This window comes from Phodopus roborovskii, unplaced genomic scaffold (assembly GCF_943737965.1).
Source record: "Phodopus roborovskii unplaced genomic scaffold, PHOROB, whole genome shotgun sequence".
Lineage (NCBI taxonomy): Eukaryota > Metazoa > Chordata > Mammalia > Rodentia > Cricetidae > Phodopus > Phodopus roborovskii.
The window spans coordinates 5,631,379-5,653,358 of NW_026126416.1; the positions used below are offsets into that span (position 1 = coordinate 5,631,379).

The 21,980-nt window shown below is 45.1% G+C and overlaps 1 protein-coding gene across 2 annotated transcripts in view; it reads right to left on the reverse strand.

The window, feature by feature from the left end:
• The window catches only part of Syndig1 (synapse differentiation inducing 1), a 155,529-nt gene extending 153,458 nt beyond the window's left edge, over positions 1–2,071 (reverse strand). Inside the window, exon 1 of one of the 2 annotated variants that reach the window (XM_051183199.1) lies at positions 1,982–2,071. The gene's annotated coding sequence lies outside the window, so the exon portion shown is untranslated. The other variant, XM_051183200.1, reaches the window with a different exon arrangement.
• Positions 2,072–21,980: the final 19,909 nt, after the last annotated feature.

Consider the following 21,980-nt stretch of genomic DNA (forward strand, 5'->3'; position numbering starts at 1 on the left):
ATCAAGATGATTAGCATACCCCTCCTCTCAAACCGTCATCTTTTGGGGGATGGGTTTTGAAGTCTTTATTCAAACAAGGCCTCCAATCCTGAGAAACAAGGAGACACCAGGGCCGTCTCTCTAGTGTCCATACCACCGAAAATTACTGCATTAGAAAAGTTTGAAATGCTTTCCCAGTCCCTCTGGCCCCATACCGCAGCACTCTCCCTAAATGAAAAGGGGCAACTAATTTGTGAGTTCTCTGCTCAGGCAGGCAGTGGAGGCAGGGTGAGAAAGAAGGGCACCTGATCACTCACAGAGCCAAGTTCGCCCTAGCAAAGGACCAAAGTGTTTGAAGGCGCGAGGAAAGGCAACAAAAAAGAGAAGTGCTTCCTCACACATCCACAGGCCCCGCACCTGTGGTCTGAAACCTGAAAAGGATGGTCAAAGGTATATGCAACTCCCCTGAAAATTCCGCTCAGCTTCTTACACCCCTCCTCCAAAGTGACACCAGTCTGCTGGCGCTACTTTGGCGACCCGAGTTTTCCTCTTTGGAACCACTTCCCTGCACGCACCACTGCTGCTCCAGCAATGATGCCTTGACAAAGAAAAGTTGGCTGGCTCTGAGGTTATGTTAGGAGGCTGTCGCCAGGCTCAAGCTGCAGGTCTGCGCAGCTCGCCGCCTCTGCTGGGTTAGGATTCTGACCAAAGTCGCTGGTCTGTAGAAGAGGGTTTCACAGACTCATGTCCCACCGCCTGACTCTAAACAACAACAACAAAAGGACCCCGCGATGTTGCCCCAACCCACGTTGTTCCCCAAACAGATAAGCCGGGACCACTGCTTGCTGCACCAAAAGCCTGGTGAGGCTATGGAAGGCACAGGCAACCCAGCTTTTGTCCGCAGCACAGAGACGCTACCACTACATCTAACACAGCAAGAGCGTGGTGCGCACCTTAAGTCTGAGGGGGTGCCGCGTGCCTGAGCTTCTATTGCCAGAAGACCCCACAGAAAATGAAGGCTACCAGAAGACCCCTTCTTGTTGTCCTTTACTAAAGCCAAGCGATTCCCCCTCCTCCCGCTGCCTCCACAGTGCTCAACTGAAGACTCCCACACTGAGGGAAGGGTCCTCAGAACAGGCAAATGCCCAAAGCCCTTTCTAGAGGAAAGTGCCCAACTCCATGGGTGGCTCACTCTTTTTCAAGTATACAGAGGGAGAGAGCGAATGAAGTGTAGAAATCACGCCTGGGGAAAACAAAATTAGAATCTGAGCCCGGTTAGCGCATTTGCTTGCCCCCTTCTAGGCTCCAGGACTGGCGGCTCCAAGGCTGCAGACTGTCGCGCTTGCCAGCTGCGGAACAGCTTACCTTCCTGGCGGGAGGTAAGGGGCTCTAGAAGTCCTGTTCCTCGTTCAGGTAGTCTATTGCATCCCCCACCTCATCTAGGTCCTCCTGAATTCTATCTTCCTTTCATTTGTTCCTTTCTTTCTCTGTCCCATGTGGACCTCAGTGCCAGCTCCGCGGGTGCCTTGCTCACCAGCCCCTGTTGAACTCAGCTAGGTCGCTCCAGGGATTGGTCAGAATCACCTAGGCTGGTGTTCCCATACCCCGGCCTGGCCTCAAGCAGCCGGGCTTCGTCGTTCTCAGGACACAGATTCACTAGCTCTAACCGACGTCGCACAGCAGCCACTTCACGCCGCCTGGGTACCCAAGGTGGCTGGGCGCCAAGGCGCAGCCCGGGCTAATAGTACTGGTTCCTGTCCTCCACATCTTCCCCGCCAGGCGCCATCTCCCCTCTCACGGGGCGACACTGTGTCTCCCCGGTCCGGCCACGGCGACCCAACAGGACTTACCGCGGCCAGCACACCGTCGCCTGGTCTGCAAGCTGCGAAGCGGAGCAGGACGCCCGCCTGCACCAGGGCATCCTCCCGCGCCCGCCGCCCGCTCGCCACCGCCGCCGCCCACTCCCGCAGCCCCCGGTCTTCCCGCGCTGCTCCGGACTTACCTCCGGGACAAGGTGACCCGGCTAGTGCGCCCAGGCGTCCGCCCGCGCGTCTCAGGAGCCGGCGAGCGTGCGGAGCGGGGTGCGGTGCGGAGCCCGCCTCTGCCCCTGGGCTCGTGTCTCTCCGCCTCTGCCCTCCCCTGCGCGCCGCTTCCCCCGCCGCTCCCCTTCCCTGGATCGCAGCCAGCGCCCCGGGCTGCCCCGCGCACACGGTTCCCGAGCGCCAGGCGCGGGGCAGAGGCGCCGCCCTAGCCGGGCTGGGTCTTCTTGGCCCCTGGGTGCAGAAAGGGCGCGGGCTGAGCAAGGGGTGACCTGGAGTGCTTCTCTCCGCTTTATTGGGTTCACGGAGCCTGGCGACTTGCTTGCAGAAGGGAGGCGGCCGCGGACCCGGGGGAGGAAGAGAAGGAGAGGGAGCAGCCGTGCGCGAAGGTGGCCGCCAACTTTGCCCCAGGCCAGCCGTGCCCTCCTCAGTGCTACCGGCTGGCGGGTGGCCCGGGGCGAATGTCTGGAAACGTTGGGACGACAGAGGTTGGGGGAGGGGGACTGCCACTGGGGACTAGAAGGACAGGAATTAGCCTCCTACTGTGAAAATGATGGCTTCCCTCGGTCCTAAAAGGCCTCCCCAGGCTCCAAGTCGGCTTGAGGTTCAGATGAACCCATTCTGTCGGTCTAGGGAAAGCCCAAGTCCTGACCAGCTGGACCAGGAATAAGACAGAGGCGGGCGGTTGAGAAGTGGGTACTCAGAGACTCAGCCTGCTGCTTCGACCTAGGCTGGCGGAGGTGCACTGCGGGTGGCCTCAGAGTAGTTTGCCACTGGAAAGAAACTGGGGCGGCGGCGCCTCAGGACTGGGGGTGGGGCGGGGCAGAGTGGTGTCTTGGAGTAGGTCGAGGGGAGCCCTAAGAGAGCCGCCTACAGAGACAATCTACATTTCAAACGTTGGTGGAAATCAAGCGCGAGTGGGTGTATTTTCGTTATAGATTTAACAGAGAAGGAACTAGAAATTTTGCCAAAAACAGGATCAAAAGTTGTTTTGTCTGTACTACCCCTTTCAACAATAGTGGCAGACTCTACACTAGCACATCCAAACCTAGGCATTTGTCCTGGGGGAATCGACACTGCTTATCCCCTAGTGGTTCCTTGGTTCTATAGCTTTCTTAGACGGAGAGCCCGCCCCCTGTCTGAAAACCAAGTCTTTGCTGGAGAATCCACTGTGTCTAGCTAGTGGGGTTTCCATCTCCAGAGCTGGAAGTGGCTGGTGTCCTGTCTAAGAACCCTCTACATCACTTGGCTTCCACCGACCCTCAGCAGCTGATAGGGAATACTCAAATTAAAGTGACATAGAAGGAGGCTGTGCTGATGAATAGACCCAGGTGTGTTCACAACAGCTCCTTGCTCGGGTTCATCTGAAGGTCTTTACATTTAAATATCACACCCATTCCCAACTATGCAGCAGCTAGGCGCCTGGCTTTCTTTCACTGCTTGCTCTTGGCTGCTGGCAGGGCTCTTATCTGGGATGGCCTGGAAAGGACACTGTGAGCATCCCCCATTGAGCAGCTCTTAAATTGAAGGAAAATGTCAAGTCTACCTCTGTAACACCTTACAATCTCTGGTTCCTTCTCCAACTGCTAGGCTGTGCACATATTCTTAGACCCATGTGAAAGTCAGATGGGGAGCCAGCAAGGCTGCTTGTCAGTTGAAGAAACTGAGACTTGAACACCTGGGAATCCCTTGACTCCCAGACTGCACGAGTTACCTGCACCTATCCTTCATTTTCTATAGTGAAGGCAGTGTTTCCTGATAGCCAGCCAGCCTTTAGGTAAGCTTTAGAGGTATGCTTGCTTTTGCCAGAGCACCTGCCTGGTTTACAATTGGTTGAACTTTAAAAGTAGAATTCCCCTGATGTAGCAGGCAAGAAATTGTAGAATGTAGTATTAAGCTCCCCACTGGCTTTCTTTTCCCTCCAAACTGAGAGCAGAAAGGAGAAGGAGCCTTTGCAGTGGTCTCTGGGGTTGAGTTCCTGTGACCTGTCTCCACGAGTTAGGTACTGTAGTTTCTGCTGCATGCTTTGCTAGGCCTTTCCGGAATATAGGAGCACAGATATTTACCCACCGATGGACAGTTTTATCTAGGCTTTGGGTTGACTGAATGGATGGATAGAGAGATGCATGGATGGATGAATGGACAGATAGGCAGATAGACAGACAGAAATGCTGTGTGTGTGTGTGTGTGTGTGTGTGTGTGTGTGTGTTTGGATTTCTGAGAAAAGGGATTTCTAAGACTTTAATTTTCTTAGTCTGTCTTATCCACTTTGTCATTTAATATTTTACTTTCTAATTGTGGAGTGGATGTTCATCTCTCAACTGAAGGGTGGCTCCCATAAAGTGATTGTATTTTATACTTACTACAGCTCTTTTTTTGGGCCACACCCCAAGTTTTGAGCAAATATTTAGTGATAAACCATTATTGAAGAAGAAACCCTGGATTATGTTGTCCAAGGTAGAAATCAGAGTAGGGAACAACTCAGTGGTAGAACACTTGCCTCCCATGCATAAGGCTCTGGGTTCCACCCCAGTACCACAAAAAAGAAAAATCAACATCTACTAAAGAAAAAAGAACACTCTGGAAAAAATTTTACATATGATGCTTGCTGTTCTGACTTATTATAACTTCAACTGTTATTTATCTCATGCTGTGCATTTAGCTCCAGATCTCAGATAGCTGCTATCTCTTCCTCTTAACAGCACTCCCTCCACCAGTCACTCGCAGACACACAGAAGCACAGGTGTACACAGTTATGCACTCCAAATGAGCTTTTCATTTTGTTTCAAAAGAAATCTGTTTTTTAGTCAGGAACCATGTGTTGTTAACAGGACACTACCTATTCCTGGCAGATGATGGAACACATCCGTTGACCTGGCTTACTAGCACACATGTGGGGCAATTTTCCCTGCATGCAAAGCCCTGGTTGTTGTTCAGAATGTGATCGTCGTAGCTATTTTGCTATAATATAGCAGTGAAATAAAGGCTTTCGAGAAAGTCTGTGAAGAGCTGTCCGGTCTCCAATTTGAACAGGACAACACAGAAATTGCTAATCTCCTGGAAATTGGCTAACCTTCTCAACAATGCTTATCTCTTAGAGGAGATTAAAGAATTCTCAGAGCTTTGAAAGGTGAGTGGGGCCAGTTCCTGCATTGTGAGGAATTGTCACTCAGGTGCTGAACAAGTTGTCAAGCCTTTGGATAGCAGAGATAGGGGACATGATAAAAAGAACACAGATTTAAGAGTTATTTTTTTTTCTTTTTTAAGATAGGAAACATTTCTAAGTGTGTATTCAATTAAAAGCCGTTAGAGTTTATGGTTATAAAGAGTATCAGGGCATTTTATGTCACATGTTTAGGTGTCAACAGTATTCATTCAGAAAACTTCTTTAGATTGTAGGTAGAAAGGTTCAGCTTCCTTATATTGACCAAAGTGCCAAAGAAGATAAAGATGAGATTGTACCCAATTCTAAAGTGTGCCATGAAACTACGGGTTTGCTTGTTTGTTTTTCCTCTTCTCCCTCCAAGATTTGTTATTAAGCTGTTTGTCTTGAATTTAGGAGAATTAAGAATCAAAAGTCTGGGCTTTCTTGTTAAAAGTAAGTCTTACTAACTTGGAGAATAGAAAAATAGCCATTACCAGTGATTGATACATTAATAAACATGGTGGCCAAACAGAAGGTGAAAAGTTCTAACTCTTATATAAAAGTCTGAGGTAATGGTGATATGAATTTAGAACAGGAAACAAAATGAAAGAGAATGTCAGAATGTTAGCTGTATGGGGCCATCCTCTAGCCAAATGCCTGGTATCCCAGCTTAAGCAGTTACAGAAGAGCTAGGTCTTGGGTGTGGTTATCTCCAGGTTGAGCTCCATGATGGCCCAAGGGTTTTAGAGTTCACTATGGATAAGAATGCCACAGCAGGAAAGGAACACAAGTTCCCCAGCAAGTGCCTTTTTCAGGCCCACATCACCATCACCAGGCCTCATTGAAGCAGAGCTGGTCTCAGTCCAGATCAGAAGAGGGAGAAATGGCCTCCCCCTTCTGGTTAAGTCACATCATTGACATTAGAGGCATGTTTTGCAGTGGGCCATACCCAGCAATGAGCAGACTTAGGAGGCAAGCAAATGTGGGTTTGAAGTGTCTGGCACTCTCTGTCAGCTTGCTAGACTGGCAGAGGCAGGCTTCCTCATATGAATGATTGTTGTGATATTACCTGCCTGGCATTGCACAGATGTGTTCAGAGCACTCATTGTGTTTTCCTGAGGAGAGATGAGTGGCTATTGTTCTTAAAGACAGCATGGCAGGCTACTACTGAGTGCTTTATTCAAGGAAGCAAAGGGAATGGTACCTTATGTATCCTTGACACAAAGCATGGCTGATTCTTGATGTCTTCAGAGTTCAAGAAGCCTAGAGTTTTTGGGAGGGGGCTGACACTTTTCCATCTTTGATCTTCCTCTTCAAGGAGTCAGCTTCGGGGCTTGCAGCTACCATTGGCCAATTCCCTATGCCTGTTCCCAGCTGTGGTGTCCTTTGCTGTCACAGTATCTGCAGGGTTGCTCTCACTCCTGAGACCATTGTAACTTTTCATATGAAAGCACAGGGACCTGTGAGCTGTTCCACTTAGCACTAGACTGTTTACTTACTTAATTTCTTGGGGGTGTGGGAGGGAGAAATGATACAGGGTTTCATGTAGCTCAGGCTGGGTTTGAATTCCTAGTTCTCCTTCCTGCCACCTCTCTTACTATTTTGCCATGGCTCACCGAGAACTCACTAACCCAAACTGATCTTGAATGTTGATCCTCCTGCCTCTGCTTGTCCCAGTGCTGGAATTATAGTCATTCACTACCACACACAAACACAGCTCTGGCTATTTAAATCTAGAGCATGAGAGGCAGACAGTCTGACATATCTATGTTGGTGTTGAAAAGAAAATGCAGGTTCCCAAGGCAGGCAGGGATTGGGTAATTTCCAACTCATCTGCCACTCAGCAGTCTCCTCATGTAACAATATCAGCTCCTCCATCTGCAGAATGGTCATAATGACAGTGACAGGGAGCACAGGTCCAGGTACCTGGTATCAGCAAGCATGAAGAATGCAAGTGTGATTATCCTGGGCTCAGAGCTCAGTTTTACTGATAAAGCTATACTTCAAAGGTCTCTCCATTCAAGACCTGACTGGAGCCCAGATCATAGGCTTTGCTACCATTTGGATTGGTTTTCTTGTTCCATCCACACTTAGGATGATTTTTCTTAGTCTAGCTTGCAGCTTCATATACCTTCATTAGATGAGCTTTGTCACCTCTCAGAAAAGCAGATGTGAGGCAATATTTAGGTGATGAAGCCTGGTTTGGCCTATTTTCCTAAATTTCAGAGTTTAGGTGAATCATTTATTTGGGGAATAGTTCTAAGAAGTGAGGGGCCACTGGGTAGGTAAGGGGGCAGTATATGGAAGAACACCTGAGCCAGTAACCTTCACACTCAAACAGCTACTTCTCTATGCCTGGGAAATATCCCTAAGATTTTCCTTGGAATCATCCTGCCAAGTGATGAAGAGGAAGTATTTCTCCCTAGTTTTGTTCCCAAGGTGGAAAAGGTGTTACACCCACATGTTTTCTTTCATTTGCATGTGTATGATGTGCCTACGTGTATACGTATGTTTGCATGTGTTGGGGACACATATGGTGATGTGTGTGTACACATGTGTGTGGTTGACAATGGGAATTTTCAATTACTCTCCACTTTCTTCACTGATGCAAGGTCTCACCTTTGTGGCTAGTCCTGGCTAGCCAGCTTGCTCCAGAGAGCTTCTGTTTTTGCCTTCTGAGTATAAGAATTACAAGGGTGCCACCACATACTTGGAGTTTCTGTGGGTTCTGAAGATCCAGATTCTCATCTTCATGTTTGCATGGCAAGTGCTTTAGCCACTGAGCTATCTTCCCAGTGCAGCAGCTACTTTTGTGAGCAAGGCCTTGAGTATGTCAAGCAACTGCTCTCTGTCACAAGAAATGTATAACTAGAAATCAGGATGTTTGCCTTGTGTTCTTGTGTGGAATGCCTATATACCCCATCACATGCTAATCACATGTATTCTTGACCTGGGGTATGGCTTAGTATGTAGAGTCCTTACTTAGCATGTGGGAGGTGGTGCCTTTCTATCCCTAGTACTTACTACCACAATTTACATTTCTAACCCAGACCTTAGGTGCCTACCTGATCTTAAACCACAGAGGTTTTCTGTAATTCAATTTGGCCTCGAAGCTGCTCAAAACCACTCAGGGATAAACATGAAGGGAAGAAGCTTGATTTACTCTGCCAAGTAGGGTAGATTCTAGAACGTGGCCAGCAAACAGTCCCACATGTGGCAAACAGTTGGGAATACTCTAACAAAAAGTCAAGTTCCAGGCCTGCACCAAGATGAATTCCGGCCCTGTGGATCTGTGCATGGCCATCTAGCTTGCATGTCACCTACAGCTACCCACCTTGCTCATTCACTTCACCTCCCTAGTTACTTGACCTGCAGGCTTCGTGTTCTCATGAATGTTTCTGGCTGCCACAAGTAACAAACACCCTGCCCACAATGGAGGCTCTGGCCAGAATGTTATCTGTGTGACTGGTCTGCACCAGCCTCAGACACCAACCTGATTCACCTGGTTCTGCTTTGGTGAATGAGTTATCTATCCTTGAATTCCTAGTTAATAATTTTCATGATCAGGCTGATTACTCTAAACTCATACCTGTTATGATGACAAAAGACAGTATCATCATTAGTATCTTTTTAAAATGTCTAGTTTACCTGAAAGTTAGAAATTGTGACTGTTCCCAGGACTTCTGGAAAGGAGGGGAAATAAAGAGAAAAAGGTAAAAGGAGGGAAATAAAGAAAAAAAAAAAAGAACTTAAGTTTAGAAATCCTTACCACCTGGATGAGAAGTATTCCAGTTTGATTTCTGTTGCTGTGATAAATACTAATACCAACATCAACTTCAGGAGGGAGATGGTTTCTTGGCTTATACTTCTTGGTCACAGCCTGTCACTGAGGGAAGTTGGGACAGAAGCACAAGCAGGAATCTGGAGATGGGAACTGAAACAGAGACCATGGAGAACACTAGCTCTCCCTGCTTAGAACTGAGGCATGCTCAGTTTCCTTACATAATCCCGGACCCTCTGCACAATGGACTGGGTCCTCCCACATCAACCAACTACTGAAACACGCATGGCTATGAACAATCCCTCCATTGAGAGGCCCTTCCCCATTCTCACTTAACTCTTGGTTGTGTCCAGTTAACAATACAAACTAACCAGGACAGTCTGGGAGGCTGAAATTTGAAGTGTGGGATCAAAATCGTTAGCTTCAAAAAAGTGGGTACCAACATCCACCCCAATCTGTGCTCCTCACCCCTCTGCTTCCTCACTAAAGTGAGAGAGGCCATGTTTTCCTTGTTGTCTGACAGGAGCCCACATTCTGCCACTGCAGCAGGTCTGATGTGAACTGCTGAGAGCTGAGGGCTCTTGGAAACACCGCTGGTGCAGAACAACCATTTAAATGTGTCTTTATTTATTAGTGTGGTTTTCTGGCAAATTCTAAAAGGCCCAAGAACTCCTTTTAGGCTCAAGAATGAATATATATATATATATATATATATATATATATATATATATTTCTTGCTGCATTTGCTCCCACCCCTCTCCACCCCCCGGCAAAAAAGAGAAAGTTCTATTGCAAAAATAACCTTCTGTGTTCTTGGAAGGTATGGATCTGGAGAGAAAATAGAAGGGTAAGCAGTTAAGCAGTTTCCTTTCTGTGATTCTGTTTGTCTCTTGCTTTCTAAGGGAAGAATGACTCCTAGACAAAGGAACTCAGACAGGTGCTTGCAATGAGCAGCATCCCTTCCCCTCTCCCCTGCTGCTGCTGCTGCTGCTCCCACTTGTGCAGAGCATCCTAAGCTTGTGAGACCCTGCTGTGCACCATCATGCCTTGCCTCCAGGGCCTAATTGTGTGACTTGCAAGGTAGTCTTATGAGGGTCACCTCCCAAAGTAGGTACCATGCATAACAAAGTTGGATCTATCCAGTGTAAATGTGCTCTGACTAGTATGGCCCCTTTGGTTCAATGTCTACCTACCAAAAGGAGTTTCACCAGCTAAGGACCCCCTTGTCAGAGGAGCTGAATCTCCTCCCACCACAGCCATGGAAGGAAGAGCAAAACAAAATGATCCAGAAAAAAAAAAAAAAATGAGAAAGCTGGGGCTGGGAAGACATCTCAGTAGTGAAAGGTGCTTGTAGTGAAAGCATGAGGATCAGGGTTCAAATCCTCAGCACCTGCTGTGATGATCCCAGCAGAAGAGGTTGGCAGATCCTGGGAGTTCGATGGCTATCTACCCTCTCCCCAAATTTAAACTCTTACTTTAAAAGTTCAGTGAAAGACCTAGTCTAAAAGAGGGTGGGAAGTAGTAGTGAAAACATCGGTGGTCCTTCTTTAGCCTCTGGTCACTAATCTGCACACTTATGTATGCATACACAACATGAATGCACACACTGGAACAGCTTTAGTATCCCTGTGATAAAGCGACACTCTGACGCTGAGTCAGCCTGAACACTTTCCTGCAACAGCAGACATCTGTTGGAGTCTCCTGTTGGGCAGGTGGGGAGTAGAGACAGGTGAATATTGAGGGCGCGGCCCTGCCTACAAGCAGAAACAGCAGTGACTGTAGCCTGCAAAGTGCTCTAAAGGGAAGATGCCAGGGTCTCAGTTGAGCAGAAAGGAAGGAATGAGCAACACAACTGGAAATAAAAGGACCAAGGGACTGCTGGCCTAAGTAGAGACACACAGGGAAGTGGAGAAGGTGTTGCTCTTACTGGTTCTGCTGGTTTTTCCACTCTCACCTTGACAGAAGCTAGGGTTATTTGGGAAGAGGGACCCTTAACTGAGAAAATGCTTCCATCAGATAGGGTAGGTCTGTGGAGCATTTTCTTGATTAATGGTTGATGTGGAAGATCCTAGCCTGCGTGGTACCTGGGCAGGGGATTGTGGGTTGTGTGAAAAAGCAAGCTGAGCATGCCACAGAGCAAACCAGCAAGCAATATTCCTCTTTGTTCTCTGCTTAGGTTCCTGCCTCCAGCTTCCTTCTTGGATCCCTGTCCTGACTTCCCTCAATGATTGTCTGTGACATAGACATAAAAGCCACATAAACCTTTTCCTCCCCAAGCTGCTTTTAGGCAATAGTTTATCACAGGAATGAAATGCAGAGTAGGGCATGGGTTGAGTTGCTTTTTTTGGCTTTTAAATCTAAAGAAGCATACAGCACCAGAATGTCGGTTTTATAAAAGGAAATTGGCTAGGCTGTGGTGGTTTGATCACAAGAGGCCTCATATCAGGCTTGGGGAAGGGTGTGGTCCTCATTCTAGATCATTACTAACCTTTACTAACATAATTGCAGAATCAGATCTATGTGGGAAAGCCTGAGTAAATTTCTGCAAACAGCACAGAAAAGTTGGTCCACAGAAAGATTTCTCGTGACAACTTCAAAATAGCCACATACCATTTTCACATACTTTCTGCAGTGTGTTTTGTGTACAAACACCTGAAACCAGTGATGTGGCTGTGGTTCAGTTATCTCTGAACTCTCAAGCAGGGCAACTCTCCTTTTCATTTTAGCACTATAGTTATGTGTGATCCTCCTTAGGACATCCCCCATGCTGATCTCTCTGTGGGCAGAGTCCCTGACACAGCCCACAGTAGATCAAGTAAGCACTTTAGTCCTGGTTTCGCAGGATGTAGAAAAGTTCTCTTTCTGGGTTGTTTGTGTTCTGAGCCAAGCCTCAGGACAAACAACTCAAAATAATAAAACAATAAAAGTTATAAAACAGTAAGATTATTCACTTACATTAAACAGAAGTTAATTACCATTTGAAGAGCAAAAGATATTCTAATAAGTTTAATGCAGCCTAGACAGCATTGATTTATCTGCAATGGTGTCAAGTCAAGTCTACTGATGCCTTAGAGGGCCCATAGGCCCCAGGTGTTCATTCTTGGCACATTCCATATGTCCAGCTCCTAAATCTTTATCATGACTCTTTTCTGTGTTTTTGTATGTATATCATGTGTTCATGTGTGTGTGTGTAGAAACACACATGTGTATCTTTGTGGAGGACAGAGATCTCAGGTGCTAATCTTCAGATGCTATATTCCCCCCCAAAACACATTCTTTTTTCTTTCCATTTTTAGACAGGGACTTTCACTGGCCAGTCACTTATCAAGTAGGCTAGGCTGGCTGGCCAGTGAGCCCCAAAGATCTACATACATTTCTCCATCTCCAGCCCTGAGCTCAGAGCGCTGAGCTCAGAAGTACATGCTTCAGGACCTGACAATTTTAGGTGGGTCCTGGGGCTTGAACTCAGGTCCTTTCTTGCACTTGTGAGGTAAGCATTTCAATAACTGAGCCATGCCCTCAGCCTGCCAAAGTAAAAGCTGGCCCCTTCCTTGTTTGTGTGTGTGTGTATTAGATTTCTTCTTTCCTTTATATGTATATTTCAAAACTTGGAATGTCTATAATGATAACATAATGTATCATGCCAACAAGCCTAATAAATGAAGCAAAATTATTTTTAAAAAATTGACAGAATAGACAAAGTCATTAAAAAAATTTCTCATTGTTCGGGAAGCTGAGGTCTGAGATCCTGATGAGGCACATCTGGATCCTGGTGCACTGGTTCCTGGCTATGCTTCCTGGCTTGTAGGCTGCTTTCTCACTGTGCTCTTGCTGAGTGGAAAGAGACCTCTGCACTCTCTTTCATTCTATTTACAGACACTCATCCAGTCCTGGGGAACCCTACTCTTAGGACTTCATCTAATCCTAAGGATCTTCCAAAGATCCTCCTTTCTCTAAATAACACCACAATGAGGGTAGGGGCAGGAAGAACCTCAACAGATGAACTGGAGGGAGGCACAAACATTCAGTCCATTTACTGTAATAACAATTATTGTATCAATGCTCATATCACCCCCTTTCCCCCCAATTATCAAGACAGATACATTCTTGCAATACAAACAGGGACCTCCCCTCCTGTTCGCCTGCCTTCTGCTCCTGTTCTCGGGGTGTGTGTGGGGGGGGATGACAGAGCCTTGGGAAGGGGGTATGAACTAAGACCAGTGACAGTCTCATGGTTCCAAATCCATAGCACAACATGGGGTGTCTAATGGCTAATGTGAGCGTTGCAGACAACCAGCTACACCCTTCTAAGACTCCCTGTAAGCTTTGTGTCTTCTATGAGCAGTGATTTGATCTGTGCTTGCTCAATGTATTCTGATGCACCTTTCCAGACAGTGTACACCTGCTTTCTCAGCTGTGCATCCAAGAGGGCATGGACAGGAAAAGGTCAGGACAAGTCAAGGAGTGAAATTCAAATCTGACCATGTGGACCCTTTTGTCAGCTGAGTGCATTAGCCTCTGAAAGGAGAAATACTACAAAGCTATCCTGCTTGAGAAGAAAAGAACTTTGGCTTTTGCCTTTACCCAAGCCTGCCACTGTCTTCAAGCCCCTGAGTTCTCATTGTCCTATAAATAGCTCACAAGCTAATACTGAAATAGCAAAATAAGAACAATTTGACTGTTCTCGTTTTAACAGCAGGCTCTGATGGCACTCCCTTTGTGGCCTTGATGGGACAGGGCTGAGCAGGCTGCCAGGAGGGCAAAGGCTGGTCTGACTTCCTGCTCCAGACTGCTGTACCCTCAGCTACAAAGGCAGCTGACATCCCACACTGTTGGAAAGAACAAATGCCTGGATGTCTGTAGCACTATGGCCAGCACTATGCTCAGTACAGGCCTCTGCTCTCATTGTACATTGCTGTTGGTTTCACAGATACCTCCAGTGGGGAGGGGGCTTCTGAGGTCTCAGGCTCACCAGCATCCTAGAGCTCACTACCATCTGGGTCCTGAACCTAAGTGGCCTCTTTGCTGACATCTGCTGTCCAAAAGGATAGACCTAGGGCTGCACAGACATTGTCTGATTGGTAATTGAGTCTACAAGATTCCTGCCTGGAACTGGCCCAGGTGTTAGGGGATGTAGAGCCCAGTGTTTCTCCTCATCCCTCTGACCTTTACCCTCCAGCTGCTGATCTGCGTATTCACAGCTTTCTTTGCCTTGGACTTACTTTCCTATCTCAGATCTATTTGTGCTAACAATAATCCTGGGGCTGATCAACTGTTTGCCCTAGAAATCCACCTCTGCAGGAGCAGGGTAGGGAGCCCATTTTGTCTCAGGACCGAGAGCTAGTGACCAATATGTTGAAAGTTATTGGGGTCCTGAATTATGAGTTTTTCTTCTATATACAACTTACATAGGGAGAAGCCTAAGCCAGCCTCCCTCAACTAGAGGGGTTCCATCTATTGCCTTTGACAAGAGTGAACATATGACAACTCTCAGGCCATTGACACTAGCCAGTCACTTAGAATGCTGTCTGGATCAGGGACAATGTGCACAGATTGTTTTACTGTTCCTTCAGTGCTCATGGGAAGTGCCTATGTGTCCTTACCATGGTATAATATCAGGCTGTAGGCACACCAACTCAGGCCCATTGTGAAACTTCCATACTTCTGTATATTCATTTGTTATTCTGCTCAGAGGAAGAACCATTCATTTTTATAGAAAGTGAAAGAGAGAAAGCGGAAGAGAACGTGAGATCAGAGAGCAGGGTGTAAGAAGTGACTTAAACGTTGGGTGGGAGGCATGGAAACTAAAACTATTAAGGAAGAAAACCCACAGTAAAAGCTGCTTTTGCCCCAGGTCTGGGAAGTGGCAAGTTGATCCATTTGTCATCTTTTATGTTTGCCAAATGGAGATACTCACTTTTAAATTTCTTCTAACACCCAAGGGCTTGGGAGAATCAATGAGCTTGCACTTCTGCAAGGTGCTTGTGTGATGGAAGGCACCATGTCAATAGCTGGAATATGTAAATAGTAAGAAATACATATGCAGGATGCCTAAGGTGTCCCTTGATGGTGTTGTGTTGACTCAAAATAAATTCTGCTCCAGCAGATGAGTGTTTCGAATCATGCTGCACAACAATGAAACTACCTTTCCACCAGACACGGGTGCAGATTGCACATGCAGGGAACCATTCAAAGAGTGGGGCATAGGAGCACACTAATTCTAGTGCTAGAGGGAGGGAGCCCTGATAGAGACAAGAGCATGGTGAGTTCAAGGCTAGCCTGGCCTACATAGTGATATGCTGACTCAAAAAGTGAAAACCAAATTAAAAGGAAAATTCTTATTGATAGGTTAGCCTTGCCCTATTCATAACTTAGAGTGTATGGGGTTTTAAGGCTTTGTGGCTAAGAATGCATACTGCTCTTGCAGAGGACCTGAATTCACCCATGTCACCTGGCTCACCATTGCCTGTATCTTGGGGATCAGGCTCCCTTTTCTAGCCTCCTATAGCAAGTGCACATATGTGCATATGACCTTACACACACACACACACACACACACACACACACACACACACACACACCTTAAATTTAAAAAGGTTGTTCCACAACTCTACCCATGTATATGTATGTGATTTTGTGTGTATAAGGGAGAGAATGAGTGAGAGAAAGTGAGAAAGAGTAAGACAGCAAGAGCTAAGAGTTAGACCAAGAAAGATATAACCTGAGGTTGTGAGGTTGTGAGGTTGTGAGGTTGTGAGGTTGTGAGGTTGTGAGGTTGTGAGGTTGTGAGGTTGTGAGAGTGAGAACAAACAAATGAGAGTGAGCTAGAGGTTGGGGGCTGGAAACACCTAGGAAAGGTACTTAATCTTAACATATAAATTGGACAACAAAAGCATGACTTCATGATAGATCAGTAAGCAGGACAAATAGCATCCTGCATGCATGTGCTTGCTATGCAACTCTATGTTAACATACAAAATCCATGAAGTTTTGCTATGTACTCTGCTCTGCTTTTTCAATATTTTTCACCAAAGGTATAGCCCTAATGGCACCTGAGAATGTACCTAGTGAGATTCCACTCCCATCCAGAAACCAGGAGACCATCTTTTGCTATCTGGAGCTGGGGAAAGGTGGAAAGCCTCATACTGCAGGAAATTCTGTCCTTGATATTCTGCAAAGGGAGGTGCAGAACATTCCTGAGGCAAAAGGAGGCAGACATCTCTGTGGTATACAGAATAGTAAGAGCAAGCACCAGCACCTGCCTGCCAAGTGTCAACAGAGGAAGGCTTTAGCATGTGGGGGACAAGTATGTGTCCATCTCAGGACTTCAAGGTGGGAACAAAAGTGAAATAATTTTCTCTTCCCTCTGGCTCATGCAGCCAAGCAGTGCTTTATAATTAGAGGATTTTTCCTGGGAGAGAATGTCAGAAATTTATGGCACTAGAGCCTGCTTATTGGATGCCCGTACATAAGCAAAGAAAGGACAAAACACTTAGGGAAATTAGAAGCCATTTAGAAAATAAATCCCCAGGGAATCTTTAGAATTTCAATGGGCTGAAGACAACTGCTATTTTCTACAATATTTTCCTGTCTCCTTTATTCTTCACTACAAGGCAGGCCATACTTTTCCAGAGAGTGCTGAGTTGCAGGCTATTTATGAACAGGAACATGAGCAATCCCATAAATGAAGCATGTCTTTAAAAAGTGAAATCACAGGGCACAGAAAATATCCTGCCTTCAGATGAGGGGCAGACAAGAGGCTCAACTCACTACTCAAACAGTAAGCTCAAGATGCTGTAGAGGACAAATGATGACCAACCCCCTTCTACCATGGCAAGGAATTACAATCAGAAGTGGGGGAGAGGTGAAGAAATGGATGGTGTGTGAGTTTTCCTGGGGAGACACAGACCGGCATGTGTTCATCCAAGACAGGACACCAATGATGGGCTAAAGAAATGATTCCACCCAAGTCTCGCTGAGTGAACTAGTAACTTGACAGAGGTTACTTATAGAAGCATGGATGACTTAAAAGCAACTGCATCTCAGAAAATCCCACTGCATCATAGGCAATGCCTCATGAGACATGTGTCCCTTGAATTTTTTAAACAATTTGCAGTCCCCTAGGCTTCTTTGAGAGTCTTTTCTCCTTGGCAATTCTTACCTTTATATGACCCTGGGGAGGGATCAATGGATCCTGAAAGTTTCAAGAACTTCCTAAGATTTGTGAGTTTTGCTTACTTTCATAACCTCAAGGATTCCCCCTCAAGAGTGACTATTTCAATTCCAAAGAAATGGGGAAGAACAGAGGTGGATTGAGTGTCATAGAATGGAAACCCACAGAGCCAGGGAGTCTGATTTAACCACTGGGTTGCCAGGTAGTCACTAATCTTGTCAAAAGAGGGAGTGAATATTTATTTTCATAACCCTATACCTCGGAAGTCATATCCTTTGTCACCATGTAATGAATGACTCTGTTATTAAGCATTTGATCTAAATAAAAAAGTAAATGTTTAAAACCACACCCACTTGGCTGGGGGTGCTTCTCAGTGGTAGAGCACTTGTCTAGTACATGCAAAGATCCAGGGTTGATCCTCAGCATTGTAGAAACACAATAGACCATGCATACATGTAGATAATATGCTTTATGATGTTCTCATTACATTTTGTGACCATTTGAAGAATTTTTGTTGTAAAACATCTTCCCAGGAAAAGAATCCTCACATATTTGATCATAAACGGAAGTGGTTGGCTATTTGCTGAGATTTACATTGGTGTTTGCTGACATTTTCCCCCATGCACTTCTGAGGTAGGATATGGCAGGGGGTCTTTGTGAGCATGGGATAGGATACTGCTCATACATGCTTCTTCAGTCTCTCCTCTACTATTACTATTTTTCAGCAGAGCACTGATGGAAACAAATTACTATGTTCTATCGCAGCCCCATCTCCATCTACACAGTTAACAAAATCAGCGTTTTTAATGAATGTCAGCAATCAGTCTCCTAATCTTAATTTCTAATTGGATGCAGTACCATTGTGCTGCATTATTTAGAATAAATCAGTGGATTTACTAATTCATATTTGTAATGTGTCTCACTCTTCACAAAAGAATATTAGGTTGACTCATTAAACTGTGCTTAATAGACCGAGTTATGGTATTAAACACACAATGATTGCATATTAAAATAAAGATGAGAAGTACATTCCAAAGACCAGCAAACTTCCAAATTCTACTTTCTGGGTGGGACTGGTAGTGAAACACCTGCATAGTACCTGCTCTTCTCTCCTTGTGACCAGTTGGATATCATCTACCTTTTCTGAATGTAGCTTTTGCTCTGTTTTATTTGGAGATATTTCTTGGTGTACAATTGCAATTAGTCTCAAATTTGTCATCCTCCTGCCTGAGTCTCCAGAGTGATGGAAGATGTCATTGTGTAAATATGTTTCTCTTATTGGTTAATGAACAAAGCACAGTTGGCAAATAGGAAGGCAAGATAGGCAGGACTAGGAGACAAGGAGGATTCTGGGAGAAGTAGGAGAAAGGAGTCAAGATGTAGGCCATGGGAAAAGAGATCCTGGACCCTTTCTCTGGTAAGATATGACCAGGTGGAAACACTTAGATTGATAGAAATGAGTTAATATTTAAGACAGAGCTAGCCAAGAAAGAATGCTAGTAACTGGCCAACAGTTTCATAATCAATACAGAGTCTCTCTGTATGTATTATTTGAGGCTGACTTAGCTGTGAAACCAGGCTGGTGGGAAACTGCTAGTAACAAAATGGTACCTACAATGTGGGTATTAAGAACTTCCACTTAACACTTAACAAAAGTTTAAAAAGGGTTTTTAAAAACAAAAGAACAGATATAAGAAAGGCTTCTTGGTAGCAACATTTCCCCCCCCCCCCCCGGTGGCTCTGTTTTGCTAGAGACAAGCAGACTTATGCAGCTCCTTTAAAGGAGATTTCCTGACTAGGCATAAGTGGCAAAAACAACTGCATGGCTCTTTAAAGAGGCCATGTTAACAACTGAATGGTGTGTACAAGAGCTGGCAATGGCAGTGACCACATTTCCAAAACCAGTAGCATGCTGCTTCATGGCAACATAGACCAAGGCAGTGAGCACAGCTCTCAGTGCTGGCAGTAAAGGTACACCTGCCATGTTGCATAGATGGCAGCTAAAACAGTGTGGCTTTCATTTTAAGCAATGTTGTTGTTTAGCAAATAAATGACTCATAGCCAGAAAATGATAAAGATTTACAGTAAAGACAAATTCTCATTAAGAAAAAGCACAAAAGGTGTCCGCCAGACATTCTGCAGGACACAGAAAAAAGTGACTGACAAACTGCCAATACAGGTGGACAGTTAAAAGTTTCCTGCTTTGCTGAGGAGTTTGCCAGACACACTTTGGCTTATGGGCTGAAGATGGGTGTGCTAATTTGCAGAAGAACTTCGGTGACTGACCAGGTGAATTGACTCTGTCATTTCTAGAGTTTGTACACTATCCTTCTGTATTCTTTGATGAAGTTGAAGACAAATAGTTATGGTTATAGTTTTCCTTAGTTAGGATTAAAGATAAGATACATATAAGACTTTAGACTCACAAAGATAGGATAGATGAAAAAATATTTTCTTTCAATCTCGCTAAATGTTAATGGACTAAATATTTTAACTATAGTTTTTATTTGATAACTGTTTTGCTATATATTTTTACTGTATTAAAGTTAAAACCCTTCTTTTTATTTTAGACAAAAAAGGGGAGATGTCATTCTGTAAATTTTTTGTCTTATTGGTTAATGAATAAAGCACTGTTGGCAAATAGGAAGGCAAGATAGACAAGACCAGGAGACAAGGAGGATTCTGGGAAAGGTAGGAGACAGGAGTCAAGATGTAGGCCATGGGAAAAATAAGAAGTCCCAGACCCTTTCTCTGGTAAGGTAAGACCACGTGGAAACACTTAGATTGATAGAAATGAGTTAGTATTTAAGACAGAGCTAGCCAATAAGAAATGCTAGTATCTGGCCAACAGTTTCATAATTAATACAGAGTCTCTTGTGTGTTATTTGGGGCTGACACAGCTGTGGGATCAGACTGTTGGGAAACTCCTTGTAACACCAGAATACGGTAATTATCACACATCTGGCTTTTGAATGCTCCTCTTTTTTTTTTTTTTTGTTATATCAGAGTTGCTCTCAAGCCTGTCTTTTCACCATTTTCACCAACACTAAGAGATAAAACCAACATGCAATCTTGTCTCTGTGCTAAATGGCACCAGAACCAAGCAAAACAACAAACCTAACCATCATCTGGATGTGGTGATATGTTATTTATGATTCATTAAAGCTTGCCAGAGGATTCAGAAAGCAAAGTCAGCTTCAAGCTACAGAGATCAGTCAGTGATTGTACAAACCTTTAATCCCAGGGCTCAGGATTAGGAGGTAGATGGAGCTCTTTAGTTCAAGGCCACATTGACTACATGAAATTGATCCTGTGCTAAGACAAACAGCTCACACAAAGATCACCTCAGCACTTGCTATTACATGTTTTTAATCTTAGGACTAGAGAGAAAATAGACAGCATAGGGGAGGGGTATGGGGAGGCAGGGAGGAGAAAGAGAAGGGGGAAGAGGATCGAGGAGGAGAATTTTTTTTAACTTTTATCTTGAGAAAGTTTACTAGGCTGGTCTTGAACATGTGTAGTCAAAGGAGGCATTGACTTAAAATCCTCCTGTCTACATTTTCTTAGTAACTAGGATCATAGACTCATGCCCCCAGGCCATAATTGTACTTGTCTTTTAACATCGAGGGCACATTTAATTCAAATTAGGGCTTCTAATACACACTAATACCTCAGCCTTTCCAAGAACAATTAAAATAGGAACTCTGGGTATGGTACCTTGGTATTCATATTTTTTTGACACTCATATGTGGTGCTGATGTGCTTTCAAGGTCAAGAGACTCTTGCAGAAAAGGTTGGCATTTGTCACTCAGTTATTCAATCACTCATTTTTATCAAATATTTATTGACTGCCTTAAATGTGCCATTATAGAACTCTAGAAATAAAATACATATAGAAGTGACTTGGTTCCCATACTCAGGGACTTCTAGGGTGAAGAAAGGGATAATTGTAAGATTAAGCACACACTGAGAGGATGACATGATGTACCTAATAAATCTGGGGAAGTCTCATGCCATAATGACAGTCAGAGGAGAACTGGAGCAAGTGACCTGAGATCCATCCTGAGTTCCAAGAAGCAACCATATATCTTCCAGGTGGAAGGAAGTTGTCTTATAGCTGTATCCTCTCAACTGAAGCACCCCACCAAAGGAAGGATGAAGTTAAGACTTAGGAAATGAATAAAACGTACGACTCAGGAGGCCCCTTAAGCTGAAAATGTTAACAAAAGCCCTCTCCTTGTTGTTTGTTATATAACCAGTAAAAATTGCTGGAGAAGCTGTTTGCAAGTCCTGTAGGGAGCTTGAGGGATACAGCTTTGTTGATTGAGTGGGTTTTTAAGTGATGAATATAGACGCCTTTGACTCATTTATATTCCTATGAGTAACCCCAATACATTGATTCACTAAAGTTGACTTGGGTGAAATCATTTCTTTGGTCTGTCACCAGTGCCCTATTTAGGACAAATACATATTTGTTTCCCTAGGAAAACCTAAGTAACAAAAGGTAGGGAAGAGGTCTTGTAGTTATTAGAAGTTGAGATTTTTGAAGCACAGAAAGCAGGGAAGTCTGTGCAGCCAGCTACACTGCATGGCTCATATGCATTTGGAGAGTGCATGACATCTGAGCAGAGATTCATGGAGTATAGCAAGGACATGGGTGATGCTATGACACTAAGAAGCCTTGGCTGAGGACTGGACTAGGGTGAGCTCTCAACAGAGCAGGCTCCAGACATGATCTATCTAGCAAGGCTACTGCAGGGGATGGGCTACTGCTCCAGAATAGACCTTGGGGAACAGGAGAAGCTTCTGGAAGAACTTGGCTACCAAGAAGAGCAGGAGTAAGGGACAGAAGAGCTAGACATA